Source organism: Sinocyclocheilus rhinocerous, unplaced genomic scaffold (genome assembly GCF_001515625.1).
Source record: "Sinocyclocheilus rhinocerous isolate Xijiao unplaced genomic scaffold, SAMN03320098_v1.1 scaffold2224, whole genome shotgun sequence".
Taxonomy (NCBI): domain Eukaryota; kingdom Metazoa; phylum Chordata; class Actinopteri; order Cypriniformes; family Cyprinidae; genus Sinocyclocheilus; species Sinocyclocheilus rhinocerous.
In genome coordinates this window covers 22,960-32,593 of record NW_015652315.1, presented here as the reverse complement: position 1 = coordinate 32,593, position 9,634 = coordinate 22,960, and the positions used below count along the sequence as shown (strand labels likewise).

Sequence of the window (9,634 nt, the reverse complement as noted above, 5' to 3'; positions counted from 1 at the left end):
TCATTATTACGAGAAACTAAGTCATTATTACGAGAAAGTTTCTCAATATAACGAGATACTAAGTCATAATTTTGAGAAAGTTTCTCATACAGAATTATATTTTTTCTCAACTGTGGCGGAAACGGGCTTCCATAACAAGGTGATGTAGTTGTTGTTGAAAAAAAAAAAAAACTAATAAAGAATAGCATTGACAACAGCAATCGTTGTCCCCTCCAACATGTTTAAAGTTTATGGCCCACCTAATTCGGAAATTGGAGTATCAAAATAAACTCTGAGTACTAAATACGACTTAAGAGGCCATTCATGTCCAACTTCTGATTAGGAAACTCGTATTTACAATAATTCAGATAGCACATGAAGGCAGCATAAAGCGTGCTCTGGCCCGGAACCAAAAGTGCAATGTGAGTGCAGGCCAGCAGGGGAGTGGGGAGGGAGGACAATCGTGCTCGGGCTCGGTTCAAGGCAATGTACATATTAAAAGTAATGGCCCCAGAATAGACCCTTAAGGAACCCCACAAGGGAGAGAAACTGATGATGAGGAAAATTGGCCGATAGCCACTGAAAGTGTCTTGGATTTAAGATATGACTGATATGTACAATATGTGCCAATACACCTTTAAAAGTGCAGCATCCTTCTGTTCTGCTGCCTCAATGTTCCATGACAACACAGATCAGTGTTATGTTTATGTGCTGCTGTCTGATTGGTCGCCTGTGTTCCGTCCACCAATCAGGATGACTCAGATGTGCTGTCAGTGGTGAGTAGCTACTGTGATGTCAGCAGAGGGGGGCGGGGCTTTGAGGACGGCTCCCTCTGCATCTTGAGTAAGCGGCAACCTTCCAGTCTCTCTCGTGAAACCAACACGGAAGTGACTAAAACTGCAATTCATCGACTGGCCGCTAGAGACTGGCTCCAAAAGGGAGTCAGTCCCATAGACTCAGAGTTAAAATGCCCAACTTTACAGCAGAAAAAAATATCTTTACAGCCTGGTACAAGAAGTGGTTTTGGTCTATATAGCAAATTTTGCCCTTCATGACAACTGTGAGGGGGGTGAATTTTTTTGTAACTCATCCGTTTAAATTAAATTAAGCCTTAAAGTTCTGCATTATTAAGGGCGTGGCCACTTGAGTGACAGGTGGATTGCTACTGCTGTCACCACCGTCGAGCTAGGTGGGCGTGGTTTCAGCAACCAGCTCCCACCTCATTGCCCATTTTTGATTATCCGGGAGTCGCAGCCAAGATGGCGATGGCTGGCCCTGCCCACTTTGAGCTTCAAAAACACTCTTCAGAAACCTACGGGTGACGTCACGGACACTACGTCCATGTTTTTGTTCAGTCTATGATCTTGAGTCCGGACTGTGACCTGTACCTGTGCGACGGAGACGACAACCAAAGCTCGGACAGGTAGAGATCCTCCACTTGTCAGCATTGAAATCTGACTGACATGTTGAGTCAGTGCTGTTGTTATGTTATTTATCTTGTATTAAATGCAACTTTTATTGCATGCATTGCTCTAAGAATGTGTTTTGGGTATGAAATCCAATGCACTCTGTAGTTCTGGCGTCGTATCCTATTCTTCCCTTATATATCTTTAATCCCAGTCAGGGTGACGATTCCGTGTACAGCAGCTCTGCTGGTACAGAAGAATACTCCAGCCTCCTTCATCATCCTTCATCTTGCCGTAGAATGACCCGCTTGGATCCGCCGCCATACCAGGCGAGCCCCCGAGGATGGACGGAGGTGTCTCAGAGTCACCGTGATGGTTTTGGGCAGTTCGGTGAGGAAAACACCCATATCTGGTTACCAATTGTGGTGTCGTTTGGATGGTTAGAGAGGCAGTTTGAGGTGTCAGGTGTTGTCAGGTTGCACCGGGCTTTTCATGAGAGCTGCGTCACGGTGCATGAGCGCAGTAACATTTCACATACACTACCAGTCAAAAGTTTTTTTTTTTTTAAAGAAGTCTCTTCTGCTCAAAAAGCCTGCATTTATTTGATCCAAAAATACAGCAAAATCAGTAAAATTTTGGAATATTTTTACTATTTAAAATAACTGCTTTCTATTTGAATATATTTTATAATGTAATTTATTCCTGTGTTTTTAAAGCTGAATTTTTAGCATCATTACTCCAGTCACACGATCCCTCAGAAATCATTCTAATATCTTTTTTTTTCTGAAAATATGCATCAGAGATGAAGGTAGTGGTGGGGCGGAGACAGAGAACTCTTGGTAAATGCGGTGGTACTTGCTTTCCTTCTCATTAGAAACCTGACAGTCGAGAAACAGCAGTCAGATCACAGAGCAGAACAGAAGGATGAAGTTCAACATCGCTTTGAGTGTTGCTGGAGTCATACTTCTCTACATAGCAGGTAAGAGCTTTGAAAAAGCCTACAACATGACAAAATCAGCTGTAAATGTTATAATGTTTGTTTCAATTGTTTAATAACTGACAAGCCATTTAATTCCTAAGAACCTTTGTAAACAGACTTGACAATTTGTTTCTCATGACTGTAAAAACCTTTGGATCTGAAGACTTACGGTTAAATGTTTGAAATTGGTTTTAGTAAATAAACAAATTCTGCATTTGTATGAATGTCTTTACAAGTGCTTAATTTATGCATTTTAATGGATGAGATTGGTGACTTTGAAGAATCTAAAAGTTAGTTTTGATTTGTTTAATATATTGGTCACTACATAAATCATATTCTTTTAGTTGTGTTATTTATAGATTTGATGACTTTAATATTACTTTAAAATGTGGAAAATGATCATTATAAAGAATGAATAGTGTCCAAATTTTCATGAAGCAAAATGCTTTAATGTACTGTAAAATACTGTAAAAACACTCCAAATATACTCTAATACTTGTATTATACTGTAATATACTGTAAATATACTGGAACACTTGTAATAAACTGTTAAATACTTGAGCAAAATATTCACGTGTGAAAATGCATACAAAAACAGGCACATAGTTATTTACTAAATGTTTATGGCCATTTTAAAAACGCATAAATAATTCTATAAAAACCTAGAAGTATCTAATTCACATACACACTGCATATGAAACTGACCTAATTTAGTTAATAACATCATTATTTAGCTGAAATATTTTTTATCTTGTTTTCATGCCAATATGCACCAGAGCTGATGTAACAGGTGAAAACAGTGATTGTGAGGAACACAAACCAGTCTATCAGCTCTGTCTGGATGATTGTCTGCTTACTTTGTCTTTGTCTCTGTCTTTGTCTGTCCACACAGGTTCCCTCTGTCAGTTAGATAGTAAGTTGGCATAATGACCTTAAAACGTGCAGAATGTGAATCTTCTGTGTCTGTGAGGCATTTTAAGAAGGACATTTCACATCACTTGCTTTCTCTCATCAGTATGTGGTCGAGCCCCTCTCAGAGACAGGATTGTTGGAGGGGAGGATGCGACGGCAAAGGCTTGGCCATGGCAGGTCAGCATTCATATCAACGGCTCAAGACATAACTGTGGCGGGACTCTCATCACTAAAGACTGGGTGTTATCTGCAGCTCACTGCTTCCAGAAGTATGAAGCTTAAGGCTTAAATAAAGCTTAAAATGCATTTGTAGATTGATAATAGTGGGATTAAAGCAGACTTTCTCTATTTACAGTTTTGTATTGTCTAGAGTTGTGATATACTTCGGTCGTCTGAGCCAATCCGGCTCAAACCCTAGTGAGACAAACAGGACAGTGAGTCGAATCATCAACCATCCTAAATATGGCAGTCCTCCTTATGACAACGACATAGCACTGATCCAGCTCTCCTCCTCTGTGAATTTCTCTGAGTACTAGGCCGGTCTGTCTGGCAGCAGCTGGTAGTGTATTTGGTGGAGGTACAGAGAGCTGGGACACGGGATGGGGCAGACTACAACAAGAAGGTATACTGTAAACCTCAACAATTTACCTAGAAAGGTTTTTTTAAAAGCCATACAATCTGTCCTCTAATCTGTGTTACAGGCCCAGCGTCTAATATACTGCAGGAGGTGATGATGACAGTTGTGAGCAACAGGATCTGTAATATTTTTTATAGAGGGAGCATCACAAGCAATATGATTTGTGTTGGACAGAAAGGGAAAAGTGCATGTCCGGTAAGACATCAGTCATTCATTTGAACCATTTTTAATCCAAAATGATTTACAAAACACCAGTGTTTACTCACCTGCAAACTTTACATTGCCAACCTTGTTGCTTAAATAAGGCCAGTCTTAAACTCAAACACTACGACTAAGAATGTGGCGAAAATTATCGGCGGTAAATGGCATTTTCACTTCTTGATGACCCGAAAGAGAAAAACGGCCGAAATTATGAGCTGAAAATATATGCTGCTCCGCCCCGCCCTTGTAATGTTTAGTCCCAAAGGATGATGAAGACAAATTCCAAACGTAAATAAAACAACACAATTTATTAAAAACTAACAGAAGGTAATCCAAATGGTAAGCCAAGCTACAAAACCGCATGTTTTGCACAAACAATACCGGGAAACTCAAGGGTGAACAAAGGGGAACATAAAAACTTGATAACAAACTAAAGGGAGAACAGGTGTGCTGATTAATGGATGTCCATGGTGACTGATGAGTGGTGGGGAGATAGAACAATCAGACAGATCAGACAGAACATGTTTTTTTACAGTGAGATGTGCCTTTTTAAAATTAGTTTTCTATTGTAAGTGAGCGTTTTGCATGCTGTTTATGCGCCCCGTGCGGCTTGCGTTTTTCTTGGAGTGCTCTGAGCGCGTGAAGTTGAAAAAAAAAAATCAACTCTGAGCAGAAAAGCACCCGACGTCATTCAGGTTTTTTAGCATTGTCCAATCGAATAAATGGAGAGCCTTCCATTGTGGTGACGAAAGCTTACAGTTGCTTGGAAAGTCCAGAGACTGCAATGATGGAGGAGAAACTTGTAGTAGCTGTCGCGGATTAGCCGGAAGGAACTGTATTTTTTAAAGGTTTCTGCTGATATGACAGTTTACTTAACAGCAAACCAAAGATTTCTGAGCGCTCGCACTATAATCCTTGATTAGACTGTCAGGACAGCTGATTTGTTGGTTGCCTGACAATATAAACAAACTGCAGTGCACTGCTCTTTTCTAAATAAAAAAAAAAGTCAACCACAAAAGGCAGTGCTGTGCACCTCACGTTTTCAAACCTAAAACAAACAAAAAAACGTGTTCTGTCTGACCAGGGCCTAAAAGTCCATGATAATGCAAAAAGAACCTAATGGTGGCATCCCGGCAGTGTTCAGCGCGCAGGTTTCACTCTCCCTCTAGTCGTCATCACTGTGCAGTCATATTCCGCTTTATGAATGTGAGTTCAGCTGAGTTGCTTAGTATAGGAAATTATGATCCGCACTCACGAGAACAATCTTCTTTTTTCTTTTATTTTACATTCATTACTGATGGGAAAAGACACAAACGTTTCGGCTCAAAGCCTTCCTCAGTGTGTAAAGCAATTCAATCCCTCCACCCACTTTTCAAATCACTAATTATATTGACGTCAACATTAATTAGCCAATGTTCAATTACCACAATCATTAAATCATTTCCACTTAAACCCTGGACAATTTACATATATATATCCAACACAAACCGTCACATCCACTAGTACACCTCACAATATACCCGTGACTAAAACAATAGTTGTTTAGGATCACATATTTATCACCATTATACAAACTTATAGTTTATCCTATCAATCATCAATATCTACTCCACCAATTAACTTTAAATTGTATAACAATGGAAAATTCAATAATTAAGAACATCAGAAATACATCGTCATAAACTATCATTGGTTTTCACACTGTAAATACTCAATTTATTATATAAAATATTAAAAATGAATACGTTCAACCATAGTTCATTAAAGAAAGACAGAAAGATCTAATTCCTCATTCATACCATTTGGGTTCAGTGATTTAAGTTTATGAATCCAAAATGCTTCTCGTTTCAATAGTTCTTTATTTATATTACCTCCTCTACGTGACCCAAAAACTTCCTCCATTCCTATACATTCCAATTGCTTGATATCATGTCCCAATTCGTTAAAATGTCTCGCTACTGGAGAGGTTATGTCTTGTCGTCGTATACTAGATTTATGTTCATTAATTCTTAATTTCAACTGACGCAAAGATTTTCCTATATATATCTTTTGACAGGGACATTTTAACATATAGATCACATTACGAGTTGAACAGGTAATACAAGATGTGATTTTAAAACATTTCCGTGTTACTGGACATATAAACTCTTTACACTTGACCAAATTTTTGCAAGCGGCACAGTTTCTACACGGGAAACAGCCTTGTATATAAGCAGACTTTTTCCTCCTTACTACATCCGAGTTTACCATCATATCTGATAGATTTCGTGATCTTTTAAAAGTGAATGATGGACGATATTGAAATTTCTCATTTAGAGATTCATCAGATGATAATATGTACCAATATTTATGAATGATTGATTTTATTATATTACTATGCTCATTGTATGTCAAGGAACAATTTACTGAAAATGTTCTTTGTTTTTTAATGGGCTTATCTATTTTCAAAAGATCATGTCTATTCAATTTATTAACCTTATCTAATGCATTATTTAACCAGCTTTGTGGATACCCTTTAGAACGAAATCGTTGAAATAGCAATTTTACTTGTTCATCAAATTCATGTGTTGTACTACAATTACGTTTTAATCTATGCAATTGACTAATCGGTAAACTATGTTTTAAAGGAGCTGGATGATAACTGTCAACGGATAATATTGTGTTTTTATCCGTTGATTTTCGAAATACCGTTGTATGTAATGACTCATTGATCTTGGTTACTTTAACATCTAAAAAACTGATCGTATCACAACTTTTTTCCATTGTAAATTTGATTGATGGAATTTTCGAATTAATGAAAGACACAAATAATTCTAATTCCTGTTCAGAACCTGACCAAATCATAAAACAGTCATCTATATATCGCATCCAAACCTTAGTATTTGGCTGAAATGGATTGTTATTATAGACATGATCTTGTTCAAATTTACCCATAAATAAATTCGCATAATTTGGTGCTATTGGAGTGCCCATTGCTGTACCTTGTACTTGCAAATAGAAATCTCGCTCAAATAAAAAATAGTTCTTGGTTAAAACTAATGTTGTAAGGTCCACTATATATTGTGATGGTACTCTGCTGTCATCATCTTTACAGTAAAATTTTAGTGCATCCAAGCCTACTTCATGAGGTATATTAGTGTAAAGTGAAGTGACATCAAGTGTTACAAGCCAATCCGTCATACTTATGCAAGGAATTTGATTTAATTTATTCAAAAAATCAGTGGTGTCTTTTAAATAGGATGGCAGTTTTTTCACTATCGGTTGAATCAAAGAATCAAGAAATTTAGATAAGGTTTCTGTCAATGACCCATTCCCTGAGACAATTGGTCGCATTGGAGGATCTTCTAACGATTTATGAATTTTAGGTAAAGTGTATAACACCGGAATCCTAGGATATTCATTTTTTAAATATTTTAATTCTTGTTCATTAATCCATTTCCTGTCTAATCCTATTTGTAAAACTTGGTCAATTTGTTTTTTATAGGACTCAGTTGGGTTAAATACAAGTTTCTTATAAAATGTCTCATCATGTAACATCCCTTTTATTTTCTCAACGTATGTATTAGTATTCATAACCACTATCCCTCCACCTTTATCTGCTCGTTGAATAGTCAATGTCGGATCATTTATTAATGCTGATAAAGCTTCTCTTTGCACTCTTGTTAAATTCCTTTTCTTGTACAATTCATCACTAGGTTCTTGTAATAATTTTTCCACATCATTTTCTACAAGTCTACAGAAAGTATTCACTGAATGATTATGAACTACTGGTGTGAAAGTACTTTTAGGTTTAAATTGTTGTACATATGGAGTTACATTCGCATTCGAATTAAAAAAACTTCTCAATTTCACATTTCTAAAAAACTTAAACAATTCAACTTTGACCATAAAGGGATTTGAGACATTGTATGGTACAAATGATAACCCTTTACTTAATACTATAGTTTGTTCAATGGATAATTCTTTGTCCGATAAATTAAATACAATATTGTCTTGTTCATTTGAAATAGTACATTCGGATGAAGTTACCTCCCGAAGTCCTTTTCCCCGACGCCCTCTTCTCGTTGGTTTCTTCCATTTTGATTGCGTTTGGAACGACGGGGCTGGCCCAAAAAAGGTTTTCTCTGTCGTGATGGATTTTGAGAAGACGACGTGTTGGAATCATCTGATTCTGAAGCACTCGTAAATCTTAGTCCCCCTCGCTGTTGTTGAGGTTTGGATCTCTCCGACATCCAGGTGTAGACTTTGTGATCTTATAGTCCATGGTGTCTCTTTTGAACTTGTTAATCTTGACATTGAGTAACTCCATTCTGAATTTATCAAGTTTTTCTTCCATTTGTCTCTGAAGATCATCCAGTTGTTTCTTATCATATTTGTGATTCATTTCAGTCTTATAATTTTCAATTTTTTCAGATGATGACTTTGTTTCTTTCTTAGTGAACTCAATGATCAAAAGCATTAGATTCATCGAACAATGGTTGAGAATCTCACACCACTTTTTGCAGAATTCAGAATCATCTCGTCCAATCGTCGGTTCTTTTTGGATTCGCAATCCCCGTGGTATCCGACCATTTCTGTAATACTCAGTTCAGCTGAGTTGTTCACAGTCCATGCGAACGCTACACTCATGTACCGCTCATGCTCACCGGAAAAGCAAAGTCTGCTCAAATAACACACTGACAGGATGCTCAAGCCCCTGTCCCTTTAATCACAGACACTAAAGTGCCCTTCCGGTCTGATCTAGAATGCAAATTCAACCGAGGGGAATCTCCTCTCAACCCAGGTCCACAATTTCATTTTATGGACCTTTTTCACATTTCAGGGTTTCTCAGCGTTGGAAGTCATCATAGTTGGGTTAACTTCAAGAGCAGTAAATGGGAGAGTACAGCAAATATAATTTTTGCATTCCCATTTGCTCAAATAGCAAAAGAAAAACTCCACGATAGTGTTTTCATGCCTTTCAATAAAAAGGGAAAAAACTGAGAGAGACTGATAACGGCAGTCAGAAGAGAGAACTATGTCAAATTTACCATCCCTCCCATAGATGCTGCATATTAGAAACACCCTCGCATTAGAGTTAACTAGTTTTTTGTAATTTGATGCAAAGGTCACATAATACAAAGTATAGTGTTATAAATGCACATACATCTTTTAAAAAAATCTAAATCTTCCAAAAACTTTAATTTTAAAAACAAATTTAATTGACTCTTATTACAAATTCTCGTGTAAATAATAATAATAATAATAATAAAAATTAAAGGGATGGTTCACTCAAAAATCTAAATTTGCTAATAATTTACTCTACTGAAAACACCCAACTGGATGCACTTGAGGGCACTTTGGAGGCACAATCAGAAGTTAGTCAGAAGTCGGAAAGAGCTTTATTGCCAAGTATGTTTGCACATATAAGAAATTTGTTTTAGTTTCACAAGCTTCCAGTGCACAGAGATAACAACACACAGATAATAAAAATAAGATGTGAATAAAATACACATATGTATATATAAACAAACAAGCAAA

General features: G+C 37.1%; 1 pseudogene; it reads left to right on the top strand.

Annotated features, from left to right (window-relative positions):
* The first annotated feature begins 2,309 nt into the window (after nucleotides 1-2,309).
* On the top strand, nucleotides 2,310-3,909 carry LOC107714799 (serine protease 27-like; annotated as a pseudogene).
* Nucleotides 3,910-9,634: the final 5,725 nt, after the last annotated feature.